Here is a 27,779-nt window from a genome sequence, read left to right as displayed (position 1 = left end):
GCAGATACTCACTTTCAGCTTATCCTCGGCCCCAAGGGTATTTTCAAAGATTATGGCGGTCATCGCTGAGCATCTTTGTTATCTAGGCATAATTTTCCCTTATCTAGATGACTGGTTGATTGGGGCAGATCTTATCAGGAAGTATTATCGACAGTTCAGGTGAAACAGTCTCTATTCCACAGTCTAGGCAGGCCTCCAACTCAATCTCAAGAAGTCTGTTTTTGACACCACTTCAACATCTACCTTTTATAGACATTTTTGTGGATGTAGTGGCAAATGGGGCTTATCTGCCTTCTAACAGATTTCTCACCGTAGAGAATCTCATCTCAAGAATTCAGTTCAGTTCCCAAACACTAGTAAGAGACTGTCTTCAATCGCTGGGGCACATGGCAGCTTGAATTTTTGTAATTCAGCACACCAGATTACATCTTCGATATCTCCAGGGATGGCTTCATATAGTCTACAGACCAAAGAAACACAATCTGAACAAGTTTGTAACTGTTCCCCAGTAGGTTCTGCAGTCACTCACCTGTTCAGGAGTTCCATTTATCCAAAATCCACAAGCTGTTTTGACAACATCAGACACATCACTCTTAGCATGGAGGGCACACCTGGGACCTCACACAATTCAGGCAAATGGTCACTGCAAGAATAGCTCCTTCACATCAACCTAGCGTTAAGAGCATTCAGAAATTCTTGTCTTCACCTTTTCCCTGTAATCAGAGCCAAGTCAAAGATAATGACAGACAACATGGCATGCATATTATATCAATTGTCAGGGAGATGCACATTGCTCATCTCTCTGCCCTGAATCAATAAAACTCTGGTATTGGTGCTTAGACAACCAGATAGTCATCTCAGCCTCTTACCACTATGGCAGACTACTCAGCAGCCACTTCTCCATAAATCATGAATGGGAGCTGGACTTCCACGTTGTCGTCAAACTATTCTTAGCTTGGGGATTCTTAGAGGTCAGTCTTGGTGCTGGAGCAAATTACACTATGAAGTGCAGCAAATTCTGTTCCATAGGAGGTCATGAGGAGGAGATGCTTCTCATTTTATGGACAGGGCCTTTTCTGTACTTACCCACCAATGCCATTGCTTCTAAAGGTTCTCAACAAGATCAAGCAAGACGGAGCTAGAGTCATTTTGATTGCTCTAACTTGGCCAAGGGAGGTTTTGTATCCTTACCTCATCCAATTTGCCTCTTTCCTACTGTGGCTGCTTCTGATCTGCTCCTGTCTGTTGTCTCAGTATGCCAGTCAGAAATTTCACCCCAGTCTGAAGTTTCTAGGGCTAGAGACTTCCTTTTCATACTCCTGAGGGCATTCTGCGCCAAAAAATTAAAAATTTTGTACACAATAGTTGAAAATTCTTCAAATTTTATTTGTCAAATAATTGTGGAGGTTCCAGCCTTGCACTGGGGAGTACAAGCCAGGGGCTACATGGAGGTGGGAGATCACTGTGCAGCTTCCCCCCCCCCCCCCCCCCCCAAGACACAGACTCAGCGGTGAGACTGCATCCAACCTAGATACAGCGCAGGAATGGGCCTGCCTCAGAAACACTCCAGAGACCTGCCCCTCTGTGCCAGGTGCACCAGGTGTGGGCAGACAGGCTCAGCAAAACAGGATCCACCTGTGGGTTGAGTGTGTTCTGTGTGGGGCAGTGGGTGGGGGCAGCTCTGAGGGAGTCAGATGCAGGGGGGATCTCGCTGCATAGGGGCACGTAGAGGGGTTCTAGGTGCAACAGTAATAGGACACTGCAGCTTGGGTCCAGGTGAAGGGAGTTGGGGCTCAGTGGGGGGGGGGGGGTTCAGGGTGTGGGGGGATAGCTACTTCAAGAAGGAAAAGTTACTTGCCCTGGGATTAACTGGAGTTCATCTGTGCAGTATCCTTAGTGTAGGGCATGAGGATGTAAGGGTGTATGCCTGGTTGAATGAGCACTGCTATCAAAAGTCTCCCATCAAAGGCACAGGGGCACATAAGCACCTGAAGTGGAACACCCACACATCTCGAAGAACTATAGTTACTGCACAGGGCAAACTCTCCTTTGTATTTTTATTTAATAATGGTATTTGTGAAAGCTGTTAGCACTTACGGCTGCTCTGTCAGTAGAAGACTTGTCAGACTGCAGGGCTAACTTTTCTGTGAATGTTCCTTACCCCTGGAAGAACTATTCTTAAAACTGAGTGGTTCAGTTTCAAGACTTAGTATTCAGTCTGTGGTTTTTTCCAACACTGATATCCAAGGTGCCAGTTACGGTTTACAGTGATGTGGACACTTCTGGATTAGGAATTTAACTGAAACAATGAAATAATTGGACTGCATATCTCTGAATAGAATTAGTGTAATTCAGAACAAAAAATGAAAATTTCACTTTAATATATTCCATTGAACACATTTATATTTAACCCCCACCCCAAAACAACCCCCCCTAAACATTAAACAATGGAAATGACAAGCTATGGTTACATAAACAATTCACCAACTTTAACACAGTTTGTGCATGCACACCCCATTAAACAACATTTCTACATTTTGCCATGAATTCAAGCACTCTTAACTCTGCCTCTGTAACAAAATATACACCAATTACAATGTCTATAACCTTGCCTACACCCTCCCGTGAAAGACCGGTTTAGACAGACTGTTTCCATACTCACTGCAGTGTGTAGCTACACACAGTAGTGAAAGGCTCTGGCAATGGGGAGGCAGCACAGAAAGTCTCTGGGGAGCTGCTGGAGCCTTTCCCTGCTAGTCTCCCTGCAGCAGGCAAAGGTTCTGGCAGCAAGGAGGCAGCAGGACACTAGACTGCTAAATACTAAAATGTCAGTATAGGTGACATGGGAGGCACTGCTTGGGTGTCTAGACACACATGTAAGGTATATACCCTATGGTTCAGGTGTGTTGGGCACTCTACTCACCTTGGGCACGTCTCACACTCCACACTGCTGTTTATACCTGTGCTAGCTGAGCATGCAGAATATGTACTCGACATGCTCCCGTAAGCGTAGACCTGTCCTAAATGAACCAACTCACATCTTTTTCTCAGCGTTGTGTACACAAATTTTAATAACTTAATCATACAAAGCTTGTAAAAAGTTAGACCTTCCAAACAAGCATGTACAAGCTCTGCAAACAAAAATCTTTAACAATTCAAGACCACCTCTATGTAAGAGCCTCTAAATTGTAATCTCTTACTGAGCAAAATAGTTGTATGTATCCCTACTTAGACACATCGTTAGAAACAAAGGTGTACTGGACAAACACAGATCAAGCAACTCTTATATCAGATGGTAAATATAGTCCTAAGAAAACAAGAACTGTTAAGGTTGTAACAGCCCATCAAACTCAATACTATAGAAAAAATACAGTAGGTGCATTCAAAAAGCTCACTCCAGTTTCAAAAGTGTATTACGGGGTTCAGAGAGTGTTTCCTATACTTAAAATGGGGAATACCATTTTGTCCAGTAATAACTACAGCTAGTCAACTTTTTAAATGTTCCTGCTGTAGTTTACATACTCAGAATATATAGTGATAAAAAGATGTATTAAAATTTGGTGGGTGCTGTCCACTGAGAATTTTGCTGCCTCAGAGTGTGTGTGTGTGTGTGTGTTCGTGATTTGGGGCCAGATCCTCAGTTGTGCATTCAGCCACCATGAATTAATAAAATAGACCACATAGTGAAGGGCTAATTTGAACAAGCAGGGCTTCCAGAAGGAAGGTCAAATGCTAGCTGAAGGTTTGCAGTTTCTGCTAATCAGAATGGGAGAAGGGAAGAAAAGAGTCAACAAATTTAGACAAAGAAAATAAGTGGATAGAGACCTTGAGTTTAGGTATCTTTGTTACAAAAGCTTATGATTAGATTGTTATGAATGTTTTGTTGCTTAGTAGTTCATTGAAGTTAGAAGAAGTGATGACCAAATATGGGTCACTATCAGCCAATGTTCCCTCTAATTTTTTCCATCCATGTGGGGAATGAATTTTGTTACGTGCACCATATTGTGGTAATGTGATGTGTGCCACCCGTAGAAACCAAAAACCTAGATATATTTTTTAAAAGTTACCAACATAGAGATAATTACTTTAGCCAGGACAGGTTAGGCATTTTAGAACTCACTACTCAAAGAATTAAATTTAAGAGAAAGAGATAAAAATTATGAAATGCATAGACCAGTCAAAAACTAAAATAACACTTTGAAAGAAGTAGCAAGTAGTAACAACAACATTATTAATACAAGTATGTGTTGGGAGGTGGGTGGGTGTGTGTGTGTAAGAGCAAGAGAGAGAGAGACGTGTATTGCCCCTTTAAGTATGCTGCCCCCACTTTAAGTACGCTGCGCTCTCAAGTAGATCCGCACATTCAGACACAGCAGCAGCTGCCAGCAAGCTCCCTCTGTCATGAGCCATGTTGTGTTCTCCCCCCCCCACCCCCCCGCACATACTGCTCTGTGGAGATGAGGGGAGGGGGACACCCTGACATCAGTGCCCCGCTTCCCTTCCTCTGCACAGCATGCAGGAGGCTCCCGGGAGCAGCTCCAAGGCAGAAGGCAGGAGCAGCACACGACAGTCGGGGGAGGGACACCTGAAGAGCTACAGCTGACGTGCACGGGCCTTGATAGCCTGCTGGGGCCGCACAGGGAACTTAGCTATCAGCTATGTGTTTTGTAAAAATTAGTTATAAAAAGACTAGATAATAGAGTACTTTGGAGCAGTTCTCTGAAGCTATCTATCCTAAGATACTTTTTCCTGACACCATATTCCCTGGCGGGGAAGTGACTGGCCATCGCTGACCTGCTAATTTACTCAATACCATCTCAATTCTAGGTAATAATTTGGGATGTTCTAAATTTATTGCTTAGGTCTGTGTGTGCTTAAATGTAATAAATAGTAGTTTTAGATAAGAGCATGCTTCCTCGTATCCATTTTTTATTAGCTGGAAGCGCTGTGTTCCTATTGATTTATTCCTGACATCACCTGGAGTGAAAAAGTTACTCCTGCTTTGGGTTCTGAAAACTCAGGTAACAGCTTCTACTATGATTTGGACTCAAGATACAGGCAGATGTGAACAACAGTAACGCCTCACTTAATACTGTAGTTATGTTCCTGAAAAATGCAACTTTAAGTGAAACGATGTTAAACTAATCCAATTTTCCCATAAGATTTAATGTAAATGCGGGGGGTTAGGTTCCAAGGAAATTTGGGGGGGGCAGACAAAAGGCATATACTGTACGGTACTGTGGTGGGGAGCTGCCCCTGGCTTACCCCACATAGACACAACTCGCTGCAGACAATGAGGCAGGAAAGGATGCTAGGAAGCACCTTGCGCAGCAGCAGCTCCCCCCAAGAAGAACAGGCGCTGACTGTGCCGGGGGATGCTCCGGCCCACCTCTTCCCATCCCTGCTCCACTCCAGGCCCACCTCTTCCCACCCCCCACTCCACCTCCTCCTCAGAGGTTGCTGTGTCCCCGCTGCTCCCCCTTCCTCCCAGCGCTTCCCTGCGACCAAACAGCTGTTTGATGGCACTTAAGATTTTCTGGGAGGGAGGGGGAGGAGCAGGAGACACGGGGCTTCCCTGCTCCTCCCCCTCCCTCCACTGGTGGATTTAGAGTTAGTTGGGCCCTATGCTCAGCTTCATTTTTGCCCCCACCCTTCCCCCCTGCAGGGGGAGCATTTGCTCTTTTCTTTTTTTCTCCATTCTCCTCTTGGGGCTCGGAGTGCAGGGTCTGGGGGGGAGTTAGGGTGCGGGATGAAGCTCAGGGCTAGGGCAGGCAGGAGGTGCAGAGCACTTACCTGGGGCAGCTCCTGTTTGGGGCAGGGGTTGTGCAGGTGGCTCCATGCAGCGTGGCATCACCCCCATGGCCATGATTCTGGGAGCTGCCATCCTGTCCCACCGCCCCCCCCCAACCAGGCAGGACCACCTGAAGGGGAAAGAACTGCTGCTCTCCGGCCACTGGCTGCCCCTGCTCCTCCTGAGTCCTCTGTCCTGCGGTCGCAGGGCCGCATTCCGAAAGGGGCTTTAGAGCTGCAGGCCAGGGCCCTGCAGCCCCTAATGCCCCTGCATTCCGGGTGGCCCTGCCTGGCCGGGGGCAGAGGGGAAGCTTCCCCACTCCCTCCCTCCCTCCCAGAAAGCCCTAAGCGCTGCCAAACAGGTGTTTGGCAGCAGGGAAAGCACTGGGAGGGAGAGGGAGGAGGTGGAGAAGAGGAACTTGTTCAATGCTCCCTTGTAAAGTTGCTGCTCTTCCACAGAATCTTACAAGCAGTGGACAGAGCAGGCAGTCAAACTTTATAAGGGAGCATTGCACAATTTTAAACGAGCATGTTCCCTAATGGAGCAGTGACGTAACTTGGAAACAACATTAAGCAGGAGAACATTAAGTGGGGAGTTACTGTATATACACACACTAGTACTGTTTGGGCTCTTATTTCAGCCAACTATGGATGAAATACACACAGAGGTATTTTTTTTTCCGCAGTGTATAGGTGGTCTGGGACACAGAGTGTGGCTGATCTGTAAGGTGCTCTGTATTAACAGAGGGTACGTAAGGCTCTAATTGTAGTACCGCAACCCATATTTCTAACAATCAGTGAGTAATGAGTAAAATATTCATGATAGCGGCTTGTTTAACTTTTCTCCCTTCAGTTTCTGGTGTCTATTTTGACTGCAACATGAGGAGAAAGGGACCCTAGGGAAATGGCATATGTTCTGCCCTGAACAGAAGTGCACTACAGCCCCGGCTTGTATTAATAAATGAATAGGGCCATAAACCCGCAATCCTTCCCAGCCATATATTATTAACAAACATGGTAACAGAAACTTACCAGGCTCTTCTGCTTCCTTTGCTGTGGGTTCCACTGCAGGATGACCTCAGGCGTGTCCACTAATGGGTCCTCCAAATACCAATGTAGGACATGCTGTAGCTGCTCCAGCAGCGTAGCCTCTTCAGGAACTGGCATTAGCACCCTGGACACTTCATGTACTTCATCCAGCCGCTGGCTCTCTTCTGGTGGTGCCTATGACTGGGGGTGGTCGTAAGGTGCCATCCCTGCTCAGCAGATTGCCAGGCACCACTATGAGCTCAGGGAAGTTCTTAGCACCCTCCTCAAAATCCTCATAAAAGAGGAAGGAAGATCGGGAAATTCCCAGAGGTGCCTTTAGCAACTTTGTCCTGGTGGTTATCAGTCTTGAGCCACTTGATTTTCCTCTCTGCATTGATTGCTGGTGCAGTAGATCCCCAATGCTGACAGCCACTCAGATACAGCCTTATCAACATGCTCGTTTCTTGTGCTCTTGCTGAAATTGAATGTCTTGCTTGCATCACTCCAAAGATTAACCGGAATTTGGCTGTGTTCTTCTGACCAGCTAGCAGCCTGCTTGGTACAGGACTTCTTGCAAGTGCTGGCCATAGCTAATGTGAGGGTTAACTGTGTTTTCAGCTGAGCATTCCATGTAGAAAGGAAGGGACCAATTGTAATTCAACCAGGACATTGATTCTGGTTCCTGGAAATCCAGTTGGAAATGTTGGGATGGGAGGGCTGGGAAACACTGGAGTTGTAGCATGTCATTGGCAGACTTTCCAGACCTGCATCTGGCAATCTGGACTTCAGCAGCGTCCACACTGCAAAATGCCTGCATGACAGCAGGACTTGGGTTCAGCCTCGTACCCCTGGCTGGATCGATGATCCTGGGCTTTCTGGCTCAAGTCAGACTGATTTGTGTGTGGACAGTAGTGGGGCTTGGGCTTAAACCTTAGTCTGACCCTGAGTTGACTATGCAGTATAGACAACTACCTCTGTGCTTCCTGCCCCCAAGCCCATTCTCCTGCTTCTACTGCAGATGTAGGGCAGCACCCCTTCATTGGACCGTGGTAGATCTGCGCTTTATTGTTCTCCCTGCTTGCCAACTACTCCAAATTAACCCTGGGCTTCAGTTCTTCCTATGACACACTGAGGTCTGCCCCCAGAGTCCTGCTACTTCTGGACTGCAGCTAAACACTTAATACTTAAATCATTTTAATTGCTGCTTAATTGACATTTTTAATAGGGTAATTAAAATGTTAATCATTAAGTGGCTGGTGAAGAGCTAATTTATTCTGATAAACATCACTTTTGTCTCAAAACCAAAGTTCTAACAACCTATACCAGTTCTCAGTGACCAGTCCAAGGACCCAGCGCCACTCCCTGAGATCTCCCTGACACAGTTTAGGAAGGCAGCAGTAAAAAAAATAAATAAAATAACGTTTGAATAAACATGGTAACTTCTTTTTATAAGTTTACTTGGCTGACTCATATTCTTTTGTTTTTTCTGTGGCTGGCGTTGGACTAGGGTAACAAAGTGCAGTATCATACAAGGAGGAGGGAAATGCATAAAGATTGCTTATCACTAACAATAGATAGTGGATGGAGCTGTTTATTTTCTTGTTCTTTATTCTGTGTACGGGGTTTTGTTTTGTTAGTAAAGCACTTTTTATTTGTGGTAGAAATAATTTCACAGAATCAAGACTACATACCAAATGTCAGACTCATCACCAAACAGCATTTAGGCTGCTGTGTGGACTAGTTGTATAACACAAGGAGGTTTATAATATTTGTTTTCTTCTGTAGCAGGCTAAAGGATAAGTCTTTCAGGGTAACCTAGACATTGGGGAAAACTAAGCACTAATTACCAGCTCTAATTATTCTGTGTCCAAAGATCAAATTCCATGGTGGTTATAGCGTGGTTTGCTTGATGATATTTTGCTTTGCCTGAATAAAGCAATTCTTGTGATCTATTAACTGCTATATTGTTTCAGGAAATCATGCCATTCAGCTTCTGGTGCATGTTGATGAATAAACTATTTGCTGACTACGTGTCAAACACCTCATACACTTATTGGCTGGTACAGAGTTCATTAGGCATATTACTATCATCAGGAGCCAGGTTCTAGGATACCAAATGTGCCCACAGAAGGTCAAAAGACATAATAAAAGTTGTGTATTAGGGGTAGAAGGAATGGGGCCCTTGTGCATGGATATTTGGAATGACATAGTTTTTCCCCAACATAAGTGGTAGTGTAGACATGGCCTAAATGGTGATCACTCACTTTACTATATGCTAATAGCACCTGTTGGGGAAAAGGTGAACTAATTGAAAGTGGAGTATTTTGATAGGCTAGAATCTTCTAAAAACCATGTGTACATATATCACTATTTGTATACCAGGCCATCAATGTACATGGTGATTTACAAAGCACATTAAACAAGGCCAAGGACAAATAGTTTACAATCTAAAATGACTGGACAAACATACAACAATTAACTCAGAAGGGAGTAGGGGAGAAGGAGGATTCACAGTCATCAAACTCCCAACTCAAAGAGAAAAGATGCACAATGATTAAACACCTCCTTTAAGAAAAAAGTATCACAGCTCTTAACCAGACACCCCCAACATCTCTCCTGCCCGTATCAAGGCAAACAAGCCACATTAAATGACCATGTAAATGAACCTCACTTGGCCCTTACAACAAAAATTCCCTTCATAACACCCCACCACCACCATCATGCTCATGTACACACATCTCTCCAGCCAAACTTTGCCGATATCATGAAAAGGTCTATGCTAATGGAATGGGGGTTACATCACATCTCTATAGAAGCCCCTCCCTTCCTGCACTGCCTTCTGGTCCTACTTATGAGTCCATTGTGTTTGCTGCAAGGAGGAGAGGTCACCAGACTCCTCTTCCTATGTGTGACCTCTAGGAGTCTGTAAGGGTTCTGGGAGGGAGTGGGCAGGATGTGTGAAAACATTTTGATTGACTAGAATCTTCGGAACAGCAGCAGTTAGAAATTGTACTGAACTGAATAGCTACTGCTTGATTGCGAAATATCTCATATTTCAATCCAGAGAGCATTCCAGAAGTAGTGAGACATTAAAAACAGTGACATAATGCATTTTGCAGAGTTGGGGAAAGTCAAAACCATTCGTGTGGAAATGTTTCACTAGATGTGAACATGGCTATGTGCAAGTTCTGTTCTTCTGCCGATGTGACACTTAGAATTTTCATGATGTGTGTCTAATTATTGTCAAAGATAGACTGTCGCAGTCAAACAGCAAAAGAGGGAAAGCTGGTCTGTATCAAAATGCGTTTTCTTCTGTGCATTTGCCTTCTTAGTCTTGGGCAGCATCAGCACAAAGCATAGAGTCTTTTGATGAAGATAGTGATATGGGTGATGAAGAAATGGAATTAGCTTCACGTTCATTATCTTGTAATAAGAATTTTGCGACTCCATCTGCATCAGCATTTAAAATGACTACTCCTGGAATGACTACTTCAGCTGTTCATTAAATGGCATTTAAAAGATTTTTAGTTAGAATATCCCATGACCAGAAAAACAAATTTGACTATACATTTGCTAGAGGTATTTATGCCAGCTATATACCATTTTGTGTACTGTACATCCAATTTACAAAGTACCTGTTAGGATATAGATATTCAGGCCTGTCTGTAAAGGCCTATACTCTAAGAATTTAGGTGTATTCTTATCACTTGACTAGTTATAGAGGTATAAAAGAAAGAATCAAAATCACTGTCTGCTGGTGCAAGGTCCTTCTCTTCCTGTGACAGTCTGAGGCCCTGTTCTTAGGCTAAGGCCTTTGGCTAAGCAGCAGAGGCAGCCATAAGCTGGGAAGCGAACGTTGACATCCTCACATTCCAAACCAGTCACATTGAAATCAGGTGCTATTGGGCTGTTAGGAATACAATCCTGTCCTGATAATGCCTATCGCCTCCAGAGAAAGGGAACTGCCTAGAAGACGTAAAAGGAAACTTAGTTTGATAATATCCTGTCTGACAAGAACTCACTTGTCAATAGCTGGGATGTGAAATCCTCACTTCTGTATGGTTTTGTCATTACAGTTCCCACTTTGCTATCGTTTGTCTGTATAATCTCTGTCTGGTTCTGTGATTGTTCCCGTCTGCTGTATAATTAATTTTGCTGGGTGTAAACTAATTAAGGTGGTGGGATATAATTGGTTACATAATCATGTTACAATATGTTAGGATTGGTTAGTTAAATTTCAGGAAAATGATTGGTTAAGGTATAGCTAAGCAGAACTCAAGTTTTACTATATAGTCTGCAGTCATCAGGAAGTGAGTGGGTGGAGGTGGTGGTGGGGAAATTGGAATCATGTTTTGCTCGGGGGGGAGAAATGGGAACAGGGCCACAGGTAAGGCTCTGTGGTGTCAGAGCTGGGAAGGGGGACACTAAGGAAGGAAACGGGAATCATGCTTGCTGGAAGTTCACCCCAGTAAACATCGAATTGTTTGCACCTTCAGACTTCGGGTGTTGTTGTTCTCTGTTCATGCGAGAAGGACCAGGGAAGTAAGCGGGTGAAGGAATAAGCCCCCTAACAGTACCAAGTAGGAAAGGGCTTCTAGGATGCCTAAGTAGACAATGTGAAAAAGAGAGTGTTGATGTTCTTATTATGCAAGCTCTTCACATGTCTCTAGTGTCTGATGGATGGAGCAATAGTCGTGCAAAGGGTGCCATCAACTTTATAGTAACAACTCCATCACCAGTATTTTCCTCATTCCAGTGCAAAACTGAGCATCACCACACAACCCAAGGTATTGGTAACTAGTTTAAAAATACAATCAGTGAATTGGGTCTGTGGAAGATTAGTTTGATTGTGACCAACAACAAAGCTAATACGAAAGCTGCTTGGACTTTGTTCATAAATGAGCATCCATACTTTGTGTTATGGATGAGCTGCCTGTACGATGCAGCTTTTCATTGGTGATGTTGGAAATTGACAGCTTTCTCATCAGGTCAAATGAAAAGCATTGTCCAGTTTTTTAAAAAAAGCACCAGCCGGCATTTTCAGAGTCATTTAGTGCAGCACTCAGTGTCATTCATGCTGAGTAAGCCTTGTCATACTCGATGGACATCTTCTATCAAAGATCTTCACATATACAAGAAGGCTCTTCAGTCAGCTGTTGTTGAAGAACGGGTGGGTGGGTGTTGCCACTGCATAATCCATACTGACATTTTTGAGGACAATGTCTTTTGGATGCAAAACTCATTTCATTGCTTGAACCCATAGCTCAGTCCAATTAGAATATCAAAAATGTTAGTTCTACATTGTCTGATGCCAGGAATGAGTTCCTAAATACTAAGCATGTTTGCTTTCCCGGACCTGAAGAAGAGCTCTGTGTAAGCTTGTCTTTTTCACCAACAGAAGTTGGTCCAATGAAGAGATATAACCTCACCCCCCTGTCTCTCTAATATCCTGGGACCCACACAGCTACAACAACCCTGTGCACAAGAAGCATATTTGTGAGAACACTGAACATGTCACCCTTCTGCCAGGTGGAGCCAGCAGCAACAAGGGCCGGGTTCAGTATCTAGAGTTTCCTTTTCAACAATGCAACACAAAACCGGCTCGAGCCCCCACCTAGTGACCTGGGATAATTACACACCACCCCTTGGGTGCCTTTAAGAGGCAGTACCTTCCCCTCTTGCAAGCACAGACTCTGAGGCCTGGTCTACACTATGAGGTTAGCAGCAGTAGGTCAATTTTATAATGAATGAGTCCACACAATCAACCCTGTTCCTGACCTAGAGGGCTCTTAAAATCAACTGCTGTACTCGTCCCCGCCGAGGGGAGTAGCGCTAAAATCGACCTTCCTGAGTCGAATTTGGGGTAGTGTAGACGCAGTGTGAGTGTAGCAAAAACTTTTAATAAAAGGAGGGAAGTAACTCAGCATTAATTTGGGAAAACACTGCAACTAGGATTCGTAAACACAAACTGTGAGCAAAAGACCCCCCCACCCCAAGTAAGTTGGGCACTGTCCTTTTCCCTTCAGGTTCTTAAGTCCAGCAACCCAAAAATCCATTTAACGTGCCCATCCGTTTTCTGTACCCCTCTCACAGTTGCTGTCCTTGGCCAGGCAGCCCCAGAGTTCACCTCCCAGCCTGTGTGGAGGGAGTGGTAAGGAGGCACCTTACACGCTCTGCTGCTCAGGCACTCGCTCATCACCCCAACGGCTGATTGCCACACCTCTGCAGGGCTCTGCTCTGCCCTCTCCCCCAGCCGCCCTGCTGGCCACGTCTCTCTGCCCGCCACCCTGCTGCGCCTCTACACCAGCTGTCCGGCTGGCCACTCACCAAGATGTCTTCAGGGCCCCCCCCACACTTAACACAGCTCTCAGTGATTTTAGCTGTTAGTAGGGGAGCCTCATTGCTAGTGCACACTGGGCAGTCTCTTACAATAGAGACACTGTCCCAAAGTAGGTCTAATACATAGGCTTAGGAATCAGTGATTTCAGCTCTGCAGCATGTAACAAGACTCTCAGTTGAATCTAGAACACTCTTATTATACCATGGAGAGAGACTGGGTCAGATAGTGTCTAGGACCCTTAAACAAGGCCCACACCCTCTCTCAGCTTACTGTGCTTTGGAACCCATGTCTCCTGCCTAGCGAGTGCTGTTCAGTTGAGGGCAAGTCCCTCCATTGGGGTATGCCAGGTATAGTTCTGCTGCCCTTCGTTCACACAACAAGGATAACAACGCTTTGGATCCTGCCCCAATAACAAGGAGACTGGGGATCCAACAACAGCCACAAATGGTCATTTGGGCAAGCAATCTTAGCATGCTGAGCATCTAGGCAGGGTGGGTGTATCCATGCAAATGAGATCAGCTTCTGAAGTCTTTACACAGCTCCCCACTAGATGTCAAGGGAGAGCTCATTCAGACTCTGCTTGCAGACATAGTCCACATACAACAACCAAAGTGAAAAAGTTTACAGACAGAGTAATGTCATTACTGCCTCTTGTCTTGATCCATGCTTCCAGGACCAAGACCCTTTTAATGATAAATCTGATCCAGCTTGTGACCGCATAATGGCTGATGCAAGTTTTAAGGGATATACAAATGAACAAACAATCCTGACAGAGGCATATTATAGACAAGAAAAGGAGTACTTGTGGCACCTTAGAGACTAACCAGTTTATTTGAGCATGAGCTTTCGTGAGCTACAGCTCACTTCATCGGATGCTATGCATCCGATGAAGTGAGCTGTAGCTCACGAAAGCTCATGCTCAAATAAACTGGTTAGTCTCCAAGGTGCCACAAGTACTCCTTTTCTTTTTACGAATACAGACTAACACGGCTGTTACTCTGAAACCTGTCATTATAGACAAGAATCATCCTGCTCAGTCATTTTAAAACAATGTGAATATAATCCCAGCAGTTGAATCAAAACAGCTTGCTCCTTCATACTGGTGGAAAAGGTGGTGTTCCTCCCTGCACTACATCTACAGCAGCAGAAATTCTTTTAACACTTCAGTTTCATTTTGCAGTAGCAAACAGGTCAGTTTGGAGAATCCTCCATTCAAAAAACAAGAAATAGACTGAAGACCTCCACTGCTGGCATCTGCTGACCTCCAATCTTAAATTGTGATATGTGAAGAAAATAGATGAGTTGATTCAATATCCAGCAGATGAAGAGAAAGAAGGAGATATGGATGAATTTAATGGCTACAATAAAAGATGTATATATGAAGCAGTTGAAGCTTATGAAGAAAAATAAGATAATGAAGAGCAAGATGCTTGAAGAGTTGCATTGCTGCCTACCTAGCATAAGTATATTTAAAAATGACATATTTTATAGTTGCTACATGATTTTTTCTCTTTAATTTCATTTCTTTTGTAACTGTTCAGCTTGAATAATGTTCACATTTAAACACTAACTTAACATTGATAGAATTACCTTTTCAGCATTTTTCAAAATTTCATTGTTTCATATTTTTCCTGAGTTAAAATAACTCATTTAAAATAACTTTTTTTGTAATCAGGCATCAGTATCTAAGGCTAAGCCTATTGAAGACCATAAAGTCTTACTCTTTTTTGTTACTGTTCTAATAAATTAGTATTTAAAAACCATCAGACCATTTTTTTTACATGATTTGACAACAACATTTTACCAATGTCTGACAGGTCAACTGACCAATTATTTTTGGACCAGGCAACCCTAAAAGTAATTGCCACATTGTCATATGACCTGATCCTACAAACACTGCCGAGTAGAGCTCATTAAAAAAAGGGAAATGTTCACAGAAAATGTTATTCAAAAATTTCAACCAATTTATTTGTCAACATTCAAAATTTCAATTAAAAATGTAGTCAAAATTGAAAATTTTTAAAATAGTCCTACTGCTAAATGTAGTTATTTAATATAGGTCAATATTTTGCTACTTCCCCTCTCCCCATCCCTGCTCCCCAATCAAGGAAGCTGAGCTCTATCTGCCCAGAGAACCCATCCCTTCCTACTTACCCATTTTCTTCCCCCTTCTCCAGTCCGGCATCTTCCCAATATATTTCTCAAGCTCTCACCCTCCTTGAGTCAGTTTTCCTTTTGATACATGAAGCATGTTTTTATTTCCTCCACCCCATCTTAAAAACCTACCCTTGATTCACCAGTTCAAAGATTAAGGACAGAAGGGCCCCATTATGCTCATCTAGTTTGACCTCCTTCATAATATAGGACAAAGCATTTCAGCCAGTAATTCCTGCATTCGGCCCATAACTTCTGGCTGAGCTACAGAACATCTTTTAGAAATACATCCATTCTTGATTTAAGGGCTTCCTGTGATGCAGAAACCACCCCATCCCTTGGCAAGCTGTTCCACTATTTCAGGGTGGGCAAACTTTTTGGCCTGAGGGCCACATCTGGGAATAGAAATTGCATGGCAGGCCATGAATGCTCAAAAAATTGGGGTTGGGGTGTAGGAGGGGGTGAGGGCTCTGGTTGGGGGTGTGGGCTCTGGGGGATGAGGAGTTTGGGGTGTAGGAGGGCGCTTTGGGCTGGGACTGACTGGTTCAGAGGGCAGGAGGGGGATCAGGGTTGTGGCAGGGGGTTGGGGTATGGGAAGGGGTGCGGGCTCTGGGGTGGGGGATGAGGGATTTGGGGTGCAGGAGGGTGCTCTGGGCTGGGATCGAGAGTTTGGAGGGCAGGAGGGGGATTAGGGCTGGGGCAGGGTCTGGCCAGTGCTTACCTCAAGCAGCTCCCAGAAGCAGTGGCATGTCCCTTCTCTGGTTCCTATGCAGAGGCATGGCCAGGCGGCTCTGCGTGCTGCTCCGTCCACAGGCACCGCCCCGCAGCTCCCATTAGCTGTGGTTCCTGGCCAATGGGAGCTGCAGAGGCGGCTCTTGGGGCAAGGGCAGCGTGCAGAGCAGTGTCCCCTGGCTGCCCATAGGCATAGGAGCCAGAGTGGCGCCATGCCGCTGCTTCTGGGAGCCGCATGGATGGCCCCCAACCCTGCTCCCTGGCTAGAGTGCCGGAGCGGGGCAAACCCCAGACCCTGCTCCCCAGCGGGAGTTTGAGGGCCAGATTAAAATGGCTGACGGGCTGTAGTTTGCCCACCCCTGCACTAGTTAAATACCCTTACTGTTTGTAAATAAGTTGAAATTTTTTTTTAGTCTGAATTTGTCTAGCTTCAGCTTCCAGACTGCTGGAATGAAGTCCTTTCTGCTATCAGAATTCTTCATCACATGTACATACTTATAGCCCATAATCAAGTCACTTCTTAACCTTCTCTTTGATGAGCTAAATAGATTGAGCTTCTAAAGTCTCTCACTGTCAGGCACATTTCCCCGATTTTGAGTAATTTTTGTAGCTCTTCCCTGAAACTTTTCTAATTTTTCAGTGTCCTTTTTGAAGTGCGGATACCAGAACTTGACAGAGTATTCCACTAACGATCTTACTAATGACATAGATGGAGATAATACATGGCATTCTCCTGCTTATACATCTGTAACCCTTCTGCCCATCAGAGTGGGTAGTAACAAGGGCCGGGTTCAGTATCTAGGGGTTCCATTCCAATAACACAATGCAAAACTGGCTCGAGCCCTCACCCAGTGACCTGGGACAAATATATACCACCCCCGCTGGGCACCTCCAAGAGGCAATACTTCCCCTCTCGCAAGCACAGAGTCTGACTGTAGCAAAGCCTTTTAATAACAGAGAGAAACAATGTGGCATTATGTTGGGGAAACATCACCAACAGGATTCCTAACACAACCCATGAGCAAAAACCCACCCCAAGCAAATTCGTCCATGTCCTTTCCCTTTGGTTCTTGAGTCCAGCAACTCAAAATCACCAAAGTCCCAAAAGTCCAACACCCCAAAAGTCTCTGTCCCTGGTCAGTGCAGCCCCAGAGTTCAAAAGTTTATCTGCAGAGTTTTACCTCCCAACCTAGGTGGAGATGGGGGGCAGGTTAAGGGGCACCTTGCATGGTCCAAAGCTGATTGCCCCACCTCTCCATGGGGCTCCACTCCACCAGCCATCCCACGAATCGCTTCACTCTGCCAGCTGCCCCCATGAGCTGCTCCAGGCATCCCACAAACTGCTCCGCTCCACCAGCTGCTCTGCCAGCCGTCCCATGTGCTGCTCCAGCCGTCCCACAAACTGCTCTGCTCCGCTCCAAGAGTCGCTCTGCTCTGCCAGCCATCCCGCAAACTTCTCCGCAATATATCTTCAGGCTCCCCCACTACTTAACACAACACTCAGTGATTTCAGCTCTTAGTAAGTTTAGCTCTTTTGTGATTTCAGCTTGTAGTAGGGGAGCCTCAGTGCTGGTGCACCATTGGCCCAAAGTGAATTCAGCTCAGCAGCCTGTAACTAGATTCCTAATAGAATCAAAATTCGCTCTGATATTCCACAGTGGAGAGAGGAGGAAGTGCAATTAGCATGTAAGGCTCTTACCACCAGGTATTAATACCTCTCTCCATTCACTGGATTTTGGAACCCATGACCCTTGCCTAGCAAGTGCTGGTTAGTTGTTGGTGAGTCCCTCCATCATAACAAAAGGCCAACTACAGTTCCACGGTCCTTGATTCACATAATCAGGATAATAACAGTTTATTCCTGCCCCAATAACAGAGAAACTGGGACTCCTACAGCAGCCAAAGTGACCATCTAGGCAGGGTGGGTGTGCCTATGCAAATGAGATCAGCCCCTGAAGTTCTTTTCCACAACCCACCATGACTCGCCACCAGATGTCAGGGTAGAGCTCATCCTGACTCTGCTTACACATCCAAGGATCACAGTCGCCTAACTGCAGCTGGTTATGCATCTAAGTCCTTTTCAAAGTCACTTCTTTCCAGGATGCACTTCTTTTCCTCATCTTGTAAGTGTGACCTGCATTAATTTTTCTCTAGATGCGTGACCTTGCATTTGGCTGTATTAAAACATTATTTGCTTGCACCCAGCTTACCAAGCGATCCAGATCATTCTGTATCAGTGAACTGTCTTCATTATTTATCACTCCATCAATCTTCGTATCATCTGCAAACTATCAGTAATTTTAGGTTTTCTTCCAGATTATTGAAAAAAAATGTTAAGTAGCATAAGGCCAAGAACTAAAGCCTGTGAGACCCTGCAAGACGCACACCTGCTTAATGCTAATTCTCCATTTACAATTACATTTTGAGACCTCTCAATTGGCCAGTTTTCAATCCATTAATGTGTGCCATTTAATTTGATTTTGTATAGTTCTTCTTCGAGTGCTTGCTCATGTAAATTCCATTCTAGGTGTGTGCATGCCCACGTGTGCGGTCAGAGATTTTTGCCTTAGTGGTATCTGTTGGGTCGGCAGTGGCGCCCCCTGGAGTGCCATGCTTATGCGTTGGCATATTAGGCACTGCTGGCCGTACGCCCACTCAATTCCTTCTTACTGCCCGTGGTGGTCAGTCGGAGCACCTTTCCTTGCATAGCAAGAGCTACCGGTTTTGTTTGTACTGACTTCGAGCCTTAGGGCCTTGTAAATATAGTTTGTCTATAATAGTCAGCGTTAAGTAGTTGTTACATGCAGTTAGTAGTTAGAATCCCACTGGGGACTTTGCCCCAGACAGGGCTTGCCCCGGTGTCCCAGATTTAAGCCCTGCACAGACTGTAACAGGCCTATGCCTGTAAGTGACCCCATAACAGCTGCCTCAAGTGCTAGGAGGAAATCACATAAAGGACAAGTGCTGCATTTATAAGAACTTTCAGCCCAGGACTCAGAGGGAGTGGGATATTAGTTTGAGGGCTCTCCTCATCGAGTCTGCCCTTCGTCCGGCTTCTGAGCCGTCCCACCAAGACTCACTGGGTATGTCTGCCTCAGCGTGCAGTGCGCCCCTGGCACTGGGCTCTGCCCAGTACCACTCCCTGTTGCTGGTGCCCAAGAAGAAAGCAAGGAAGCATGGCTCCCCAGCAGCAGGCAAGAAGGGCCATGGAAAAAGAGACCCAGTTTGGGCCACCCAGCCACTCTGGAGCCACACGTCTGTGCCTCCCTGACCCCTTAAAAATGTCCCTCACCAACTCCCGGGAGTAGTATGGGACCCAAACTCCTGACGGCACTGAAGCCTTCCCAAGCTCCGCTGGCACCGAGAGAGCAGAAGCCTCTGCCCACTCCACTGACACAGCACATGCCACAGGAAAAGGCTCCCCACAAGGGCAAGCCAGCTGCAAAGACCCCTCAGGGGGCAGTGGAGCGCCACCGATCCCCTGAAACAAGACAGTTCTCTCCACCTCTGCACCGCAGATGACCAGAGTCGCAGCACAGATCCTCTGGGGCTCACCCTTGGAAACTGACACTGTGATTGCGGTCCCCACCGTCTCTACACAGATTGCCTAGAGGGAGGCGTCTGTCTCCATACTACCGGCACTGTTCGCCTTCCCACAGGATGTTCTCTCGGCACAGATCTCGGTTGCCTGCCCCGACGGAGCGCTCCATCACATCTCCGTTCCTTCAATACCGGCACCAATCTGCTCACTCCAGGCACTGGTCTCTGGTGGTGATGGTCAGCAGGCAGATGCAGGCATAGACGGCCCCACTGTGGTCACTGGAAGGGGATTCCTCAGGCACAGAAGGGCAGTTCAGTCCCTTAACCAGACCCCAACATGGCACCCGAGGCCATGTCAACATGGATGGTGCTGTTGTTGGTTTTTGTCCCCAACAGGCACGGCCTAGACCAGGTAGTCAGGGTGCTGGATCACATCCTATGGTCCCTGGATTGGTGGATGAGCCCTGGGTCAGTATTGCAGGGAGTTCCCTTCACGGCCCTCTCCCCTGATCTCTGATGATTCGGACCTGGGTGAGCTCAGCATGCAAGGCTGTTGGCTGCAAGACGATCTGGCCCTCCATATCAACGTCAGGGAGCTCAAAGTAGTTCGCCTGGCCTGCCAGGCTTTCTTGCTCCACCTGAGGGGCCAGGTGGTGTAGGTCCTCATGGGCAATACCGCCATGATGTATTACATTAACAGGCAGGGCGGAGCCAGGTCGTCAGCCCTTTGCCAAGAACTCTCTGCCTTTGGGACTTGTGTGCGGCAGGCCATTCATCTGGTAGCCGCGCATCTGCCCGGGACAAGTAACATATCTGCATATCGCCTTAGCAGGACCTTCTCATCTCGCCACAAGTGGTCACTGCATCTGAAGGTGATCAGTATGATCTTCTGGAAGTGGGGGACTCCCCAAGTAGACTTGTTCACATCCTGTTAGAACAGGAAATGTCATGTGTTCTGTTCACTCCAGGGGATGGACAGGGGTTCACCTGTCAGACGCTTTCCTGCTCTCGTGGTTTGGGGCCCTGATGTATTCCTTTCCACCAGTGCCATTGATCCACAGGAGTCCTCGTGAAGATCAAACAGGACAGGGCGAACGTTAGCCTGATAGCCCCTGAGTGGCCTCACCAACACTGGTTCATCACACTGCTGGACCTTTCAGTAGCTGCCCCGCTGCAGACCTTCTGTCCCAGAACCATGCCAGTCTGCTGCACCCAAAGCTGGTGTGTTACCCGTGACAGCATAGCTACTGCATGGCTGAATGTGGAAGAGCGGGAATGCTCAGCCTGGGTTCAACAGGTCTTGTTGGGTAGCAGAAAACCCTCCACCAGAGCTACTTACCTGGCCAAGTAGAAAAGGTTCACGTGCTGGACTTCGGAACGATGTACCTGTGCCGAGCAGGCCTCGCTGCAGGTGATCCTGGATTATCTTCTGCACTTCAAGCTCTCAAGCTTGTCCCTGACATTGATAAGGGTCCACCTGGCTGCTATTTCAGTTTTCCACCCTCTGTTCCAAGGCAGGTCAGCATTCGCTCAGGTCTGGAGCGTCTTTACCCTCATGTCCAGGACCCTGTCCCTACCTGGGACTTGAACCTCATGATGTTGAGTCTCATGGGGCCCTCTTTTGAACCTCTGGCTTCCTGTTCTTTTCTCCTTGTCTCCTGAAAGGTTTCATTCCTGGTTGTGATAACATCTGCCCGCAGGGTGTCTAAGATCAGGGTGCTTACTTCAGAACTGCCCTATTCTACAAGGATAAGGTCCAGCTGCGGTCACACCCGGCATCCCTGCCCAAGGTAGTTTCCCATTTTCATACGGACCAGGACATATCCTTACCTGTCTTCTTCCTGAAGCCTCATAAATCAGAAGAGGAATGCAGGTTGCATGCCCTAGATGTCAAGAGGGCACTGGCCTTCTACATTGACAGGACAAAGCCATTTTGCAACGCAGCTGTTTGTTGCAGTGGCACGCACGATGAAAGGTCACCCAGTGTCTGCTCAAAGGATTTCGTCCTGGATCACAGCCTGCATCCGCTATTGCTATGAGCTGGCAAAAGTACCTCCACCAGCAATAGTCACAGCACACTCAAGGAGAGCACAAGGATCATCAGCGGCCTTCCTGGCTCAGATTACAGATCTCTTCGATTGGCAGAGCCACTACGTGGTTTTCTGTCCATATATGTCCCATTATGCACTTACCCAGCAGGCTTGCTATGATGTTTGCTTCAGCAGAACAGTGCTGCATGCTGTAAGACCATGAACTCTGAGCCCACCTCATAAGCAGTGTCAGTGGAGTCACCTGGAATGGAATCTACATGAGCAAGCACTCGAAAAAGAAAAAATGGTTACCTACTGTGACATTCTGTCTCTTGGGGGAATGTGCTGTAACCCCCATATTCCTCATTTTCATATAATCGTCATCTTACGTATAAAGCATGCTTTGTAAGGAATCGGGAAAAGGTTATGATCTGCTGAAAGTCATTTCTATATCCATATATGTATATCATTAATGCATATGACGTTATGAGAATTGTGTAGCATGGTTGTCACTAAAACATGCTGTAAGTTGGGGAAAAATCAGCCAGCTATTAGCTCCCCAGAGGCAACAGCAAGGAAAGTAACCAATGCCCAAGTGGGATGTCAAACAACCCATCAACAGCCATTGTCCAGCAAAGGAGTTACAATGCAATGACTCACCTGGGTGAGGCCCCACCAGGGGAGTTACTCAACCTTGCTTGGAGGGACTCAGTAATGCTCACCTGACTCTGAATGGGAGGGTGAGGGGGCAAAGCCAAGGGGGAGGAAAGGACATGATAAAAGGAATAGATGTTTGTCATGCTCTTCCACCTACATCTACAGACACCACACCAAGTGACTGAAGCGCTGATCAAAGGGGAGAGCCTGACTGAAGAGCAACCAGCCAGCCTGCGGTGAGAAGCATCTAGGTTTGTAAGGACACTGAAAGTGTTAAGATCAGCTTATAACGTGTTTTGCTTTTATTTCATTTGACCAAATCTGACTTATGTTTTGACGTATAATCACTTAAAATCTAGCTTTATAGTTAATAAATCTGTTTATTCTACCCAAAGCAGTGCATTTGGTTTGAAGTGCATCAGAGACTCCCCTTGGAATAACAAGCCTGGTACATATCAATTTCTTTGTTAAATTGGTGAACTCATATAAGCTTGCAGCGTCCAGTGGGCATAACTGGACACTGCAAGATGGAGGTTCCTAGGGTTGTGACTGGGACCGGAGATAGTGTCATTCGGTTGTAAATAGCTGGGAGCAGCTTACATGCCAGAGGCTGTGCGTGTACAGCCCAGGAGTGGGGGTTCTCACAGCAGATCAGGCTCCCAGAGTCAAGGATTGGAGCGACCTCGCAGATCACCGGTCCAGACAACACCAGAGGGGAACGTCACACCTACATTTTCGTAACAGGTGCTTGAGATGTGTTGCTCATGTCCATTCCATTACCTGCCCTCCTGTCAGAGTTGCCAGCAAGAAGGAACCAAGAGGGCATAGGGCCGGCAGCACCTGATATACTGACGCTTAGTATACTGATACACTGTACATAGGTGTGGCACTCAAGGGGGCGCCACTGCCGACCTATGGCAAAAATCTCCAACGACCATGCACGTGGGCGTGTGCACACACAGAATGGAATGGACATGAGCAACATATCTTGAAGAATAACTGTAATTACATGGGTAGTCCTGTTAGCCCATTTTAAATGTTGGCATAACATTAGCTTTCTTTCAGTCCTCTGGAACTTCCCCAGTGCTCCAAGACTTAATGAAAATCAGCACTAGCTGTCCAGAGAGCTCCTCAGCTATCTTTTAAAACTCTTGGATGCAAGTTATATGGATCTGCTGATTTAAAAATCTCAAGGTTTAGTAACATCCTTCCAATAGTTGGAATGGAAAGTATTTAATCATCATATGACTCCATCATCTGGCTTTCCCCCCCAAATAAACAAAAATATTTATTGAACACTTCTGCCTTTTCTGTGTTATTGATAATTCTACTATTTCCATCTAGTAATGGACTCATACCATTATTAGGATTCCTTTGTTCCAGATATACTTTAAAAATGTCTTATTCCCTTTACTCTGCTGACTATAGATTTCATCTTGTGCTTGTGACGGGGCAGAGCGGCCCCACACTGGTACCACAGAGGTTAAACCTTCCTTTATAGCAGAGGAAGCCACGCTCCTGAGGCTCTGCTGGGCATGCTCTAGCTGGAGAACAGGTATAAAAGCCTGCAGAGCTGCTCAGTCAGGGCTGACTGCCAGAGGGGAAGGAGGCACACTGCCAGCTCCCAAGGACGGATAGCGTGAGCTCCAGGATCTGAGGCCAGCCAAGCCAGAACACACCCTGATGCCCGGAGTACGTCACAGGAGGGGAACAGACCAGAGGAGGCCTTAATCAGAGAACCTGGAGGTTATGGTGAGAAGTGACCCAGGGGAACTTTAGAGGAGAACAGCATTAGAGCCACACAGAGGCTCAGCATGTTTCCGGTGGATCCCCACCAAGCTCGTGGTAAGGGGAACTTGCCACTACCAGGGCCCTAGGTTGGGACCTGGTGGAGAGGGCAGGCCTGGGTCCCCTTACCACCCCTGCACACCACAGGAATCATACAGACTCTAGCCTGTCTGAGAGGGATGATTATATGGATGCTGGCCATTGGGCCACACTGCCCTGACTCTTGGGGCGAGTTACATGGATTTCCGGCCACTAGGCTGCACTAACCCGCCTGTGAGGGGAGAGTTCTATGGACTCTGGCCATTGGGCTGCACTGCTCCAATGCTGGGGGCGATTTATATGGACTTCGGCTGTTAGGGCACACTGCCCTGACCAAGGGGTGATTGCATGGAGGGAGGTCATTAGGCCGCATCGGGCCGCCCACAGAGAGGCGAGCACGTGGACTTGGGAGTGGTGAGGTTCCGACATGCCATCCCACCCTTGCCACAAAGGGGCGGTGCAGTGCTAGGCCCGTCACAGTGCCCTTTGGTGGTTTCTGTTTGAGGGCTTATTCCTTCACCCTCTGACTTCCCTGGTCCTTTTTGCATTAACAGAGAGCAACAATACCTGAAGTCTGAAGGTGCAAACAATTCAATGATTATTGGGGTGAACTTCCAGCAAGCTTAAATCCAAGTTTTTTTTCCTTATTTTCAAATCCCAACTTACTTCCTGTTTGCCCCTAATTTATATAGTAATATTTTCAGCTATACCTTCACCAATAATTTTACTGAAATTTACTTAACCAATCCTGGCATATTGTAACATGATTAGCTAACCAATTATATCCCACGACCTTCATTAGTTTGCACCCAGCAAAATTAATTATACAGCAGACAGAAACAATCACAGAACCAGACAGAAACCATGCAAACAACAACAAAGTGGGACCTATAATGACAAAACAATGCAGAAGTGAGGATTTCACAACTACATCTATAAAGACATAAGGGTTTCCCAGCTGTGTCTATTGATAAGTGAGTTCTTACCAAACAGAAATCTATCAAACTAAGTTTCCTTTTGCATCTTCTAGGCTCTTCCATTTCTCTGGAGGTGATAGATCCGATCACCTTATTTCAATATGACTAGTTTGGAATGTGAGGATATGACCGTTCGCTTCCCAGCTTATGGCTGCTCCCACTGTTTAGCCAAAGGCCTTAGCTTAAGAACAGGGTTTCAGACTGAAACAGTGAGAGAAGGCCCTTACACAGGCAGACAGTGATTTTGTTTCTTTTATACCTCTATGTAGCAAGGCAGCGTGGTTCCCTGCCACCCCGTAGAGGGACGTGCCCCTCTGGATGCTAAAGTGGGGGGAGCCAGTGGAGCCTATGCCCACCTCCCAGAAGTCAAGGCCCAGGACAGGAAGTACAAAAGCCCAACCCCAGAACTTACAAGAGACTCAGCCGTCAGAGAAACCTCTGGCCTAGCTCCTGGTTGGGAGACGCTGGCAATTGGCGACTGACCTGAGGACTGGCCAGACCAGCCGAGGCCTGAAGCCGACCAGACCCCAGAGAAGCAGTTAATCCTGCCCGTGGCAAGTTACCCAGAGGAGCTACCAAGCCTACCGCTCACTGGGTACCCGGAGGAGCCCATGGTGCTTGATTCCTTGGAGGACACCATCCAGACGCAGGTACCTCTAGAGAGGGAGGTAGGAAGTAGCCCGGGGGCAGCCGACCCTAGTCTGGCTGCAGCACACCCAGAGCCGATGTCAGTGGGTTGCAGCCAGGATCCCCACTGACACAGCAGCAGGCCGTCTGCTGCTACTAGGGCCCCGGGCTGGGATGCAGTGGAGTGGGTGGGCCTCCGACCCCCTGCCACCCAGTGTGCAGGTGGCAGTCTCCCCCTCTCCCAGGCCTGTCGGAGCCAGGGCCTGGGCCTCCTGAACTTATTTGCTTGCTCAGCCCCTGCCTGAGGGCCTGAGTCCCAAACACTGCATTGCCCCAGTTGCTTATTTGTTTGCTCAGCCCTTGCCTGAGGGCCTGAGCCACGGACTCTTTGCCGCCTGCCCTAACACAGGGCTTGGGCTTATTGCTTAACACAGTTTGCCCTGTCCAAGGACTGGAGTGTGGGACTCGCTACTGCCCGCCAACCGGGCGTGAGTAACTGTTTTGCCTCTACCGCGGCGTGAGACCCTGCGGCCAGACTAGTTCCCCGGACATAATCAGATGGATGTAGTGAGGGGGGTACCAAGGCTTCTGCGGGGGGGAGCGGTCCCCAGGCCTCCATGGGGGGCAGGGCTGGCTTGGGGGATGGGGGGTGGGAACCAGCACTCGCTAGCAGGGCGGCTGAGGCCAGGTCGCTGTACTCCCGCCGCTGTGAGTGCAGCCCCGGCCCTGCTGCAGAGCTCAGAGGAGTGGGGGCAGGGAAGGAGCAGGGCAGAGCAGGAGTCCTGGGGAAGAGCTAGAGCAGGGGCTGGAGCAGCATGCAGCTGCACAGGGCACCAGGAAATTTGGTGCCCCAAAGTTCCTGGTGCCCTACGCAGCTGCAACTTTGCATATGGGTAAGAATGGCCCTGATTTTAGCAGTGATTTTAACATTCCAATCATGCAAGTCTTCCCCCCCAGGGGTTCAGCAATCCCAACTGGGTAAACTTATGCTCAGAAATGAGCAGTTCCAATTCCTCGTGTTTATTACCCAGGCTCCTAGCACTGGTACATAGGCAATTAAAGAATTTCTTCTCTTTAAGTCCTTGTGTCTTGATTAATTTTGCTCTCATTACCTCACTTTTATGCTAAATAAGTACTTATTTGTTCCCTCTTTTCACCCTTTTTGTTGCTAGTCTAGCCAGCCTTTCTCCAAGAAGATTGGTTCCCCTTCTGCTGAGATGGAGGCCATCCGAAATGTACAGTCCCCTCTCCCCATTGAAGGTAGACCAATGTTCTACAAAATGAAAACACTTTACTTACTCTGTGTCGGGCTGGATCGCAGAAACCCCCTGGAAGTTGCCACCTGATGCATCAAGACTACTTCTGCCCCTGCTTTCCTGCCCAGTCAGCTTAGGACTTCAGTGCCCTGCCTGGTTTGAGCCAGGCCCGCTAGCCTGCTGCAAACCCAGACCCAGGTCTGAACCACATCCCCTAACAGCTGTAGGCTCAATTGAAAACAGCTTACAGAAGTGTTCCTGTCTTTAATACTCAGATGCCCAACTCCCAATGGGGTCCAAACCCCAAATAAATCTGTTTTTACCCTGTATAATGTTTATACAGGGTAAACTCAAATTGTTTGCCCTCCGTAACACTGATAGAGATATGCAGAGCTGTTTGCCCCCAAGTATTAATATATACTGTCAGTTAAAGTAAAAAGTGATTTTATTAAGTACAGAAAGAAGGATTTAAGTGGTTCCAAGTAGTAACAGACAGAACAAAGTGAATTACCAAGCAAAATAAAACACACCAGTCTAAGTCTAGTACAGTAATAAAAACTGAATACAGATAAAATTTCACCCTCAGATGTTTCAAGAATTTCTTTCACAGACTGGATGCCTTCTTAGTCTGGGCACAATCCTTTCCCCTGGTACGGCCCTTGTTCCAGCTCAGGTGGTAGCTAGGGGATTCCTCATGATGGCTCCCCCCTTGTTCTGTTCCACCCACTTAAATATCTTTTGCATAAGGTGGGAATCTGAATCCTTTGTCCCTCTGGGTTCCCACCCCTCCTTCTCAGTGGAAAAGCACCAGGTTAAAGAT

At 46.9% G+C, this 27,779-nt stretch overlaps 1 long non-coding RNA gene across 2 annotated transcripts in view; it reads right to left on the bottom strand.

The window, feature by feature from the left end:
• Positions 1-27,779, bottom strand: part of LOC119566631 — a 36,930-nt gene that overhangs the window by 8,183 nt on the left and 968 nt on the right. Inside the window, exons 1-3 of one of the 2 annotated variants that reach the window (XR_006291264.1) lie at positions 2,098-2,405; positions 1,192-1,330; positions 530-713 (exon numbers count right to left, since the gene is read on the bottom strand). This is a non-coding gene — a long non-coding RNA (uncharacterized LOC119566631). Of the gene's footprint in view, positions 1-529; positions 714-1,191; positions 1,331-2,097; positions 2,406-27,779 lie in introns of those variants that run through there. The other variant, XR_005225910.2, reaches the window with a different exon arrangement.

The sequence above is a fragment of the Chelonia mydas genome, chromosome 5, assembly GCF_015237465.2.
Source record: "Chelonia mydas isolate rCheMyd1 chromosome 5, rCheMyd1.pri.v2, whole genome shotgun sequence".
Lineage (NCBI taxonomy): Eukaryota > Metazoa > Chordata > Testudines > Cheloniidae > Chelonia > Chelonia mydas.
This window is presented reverse-complemented; position numbering and strand designations above follow the sequence as displayed.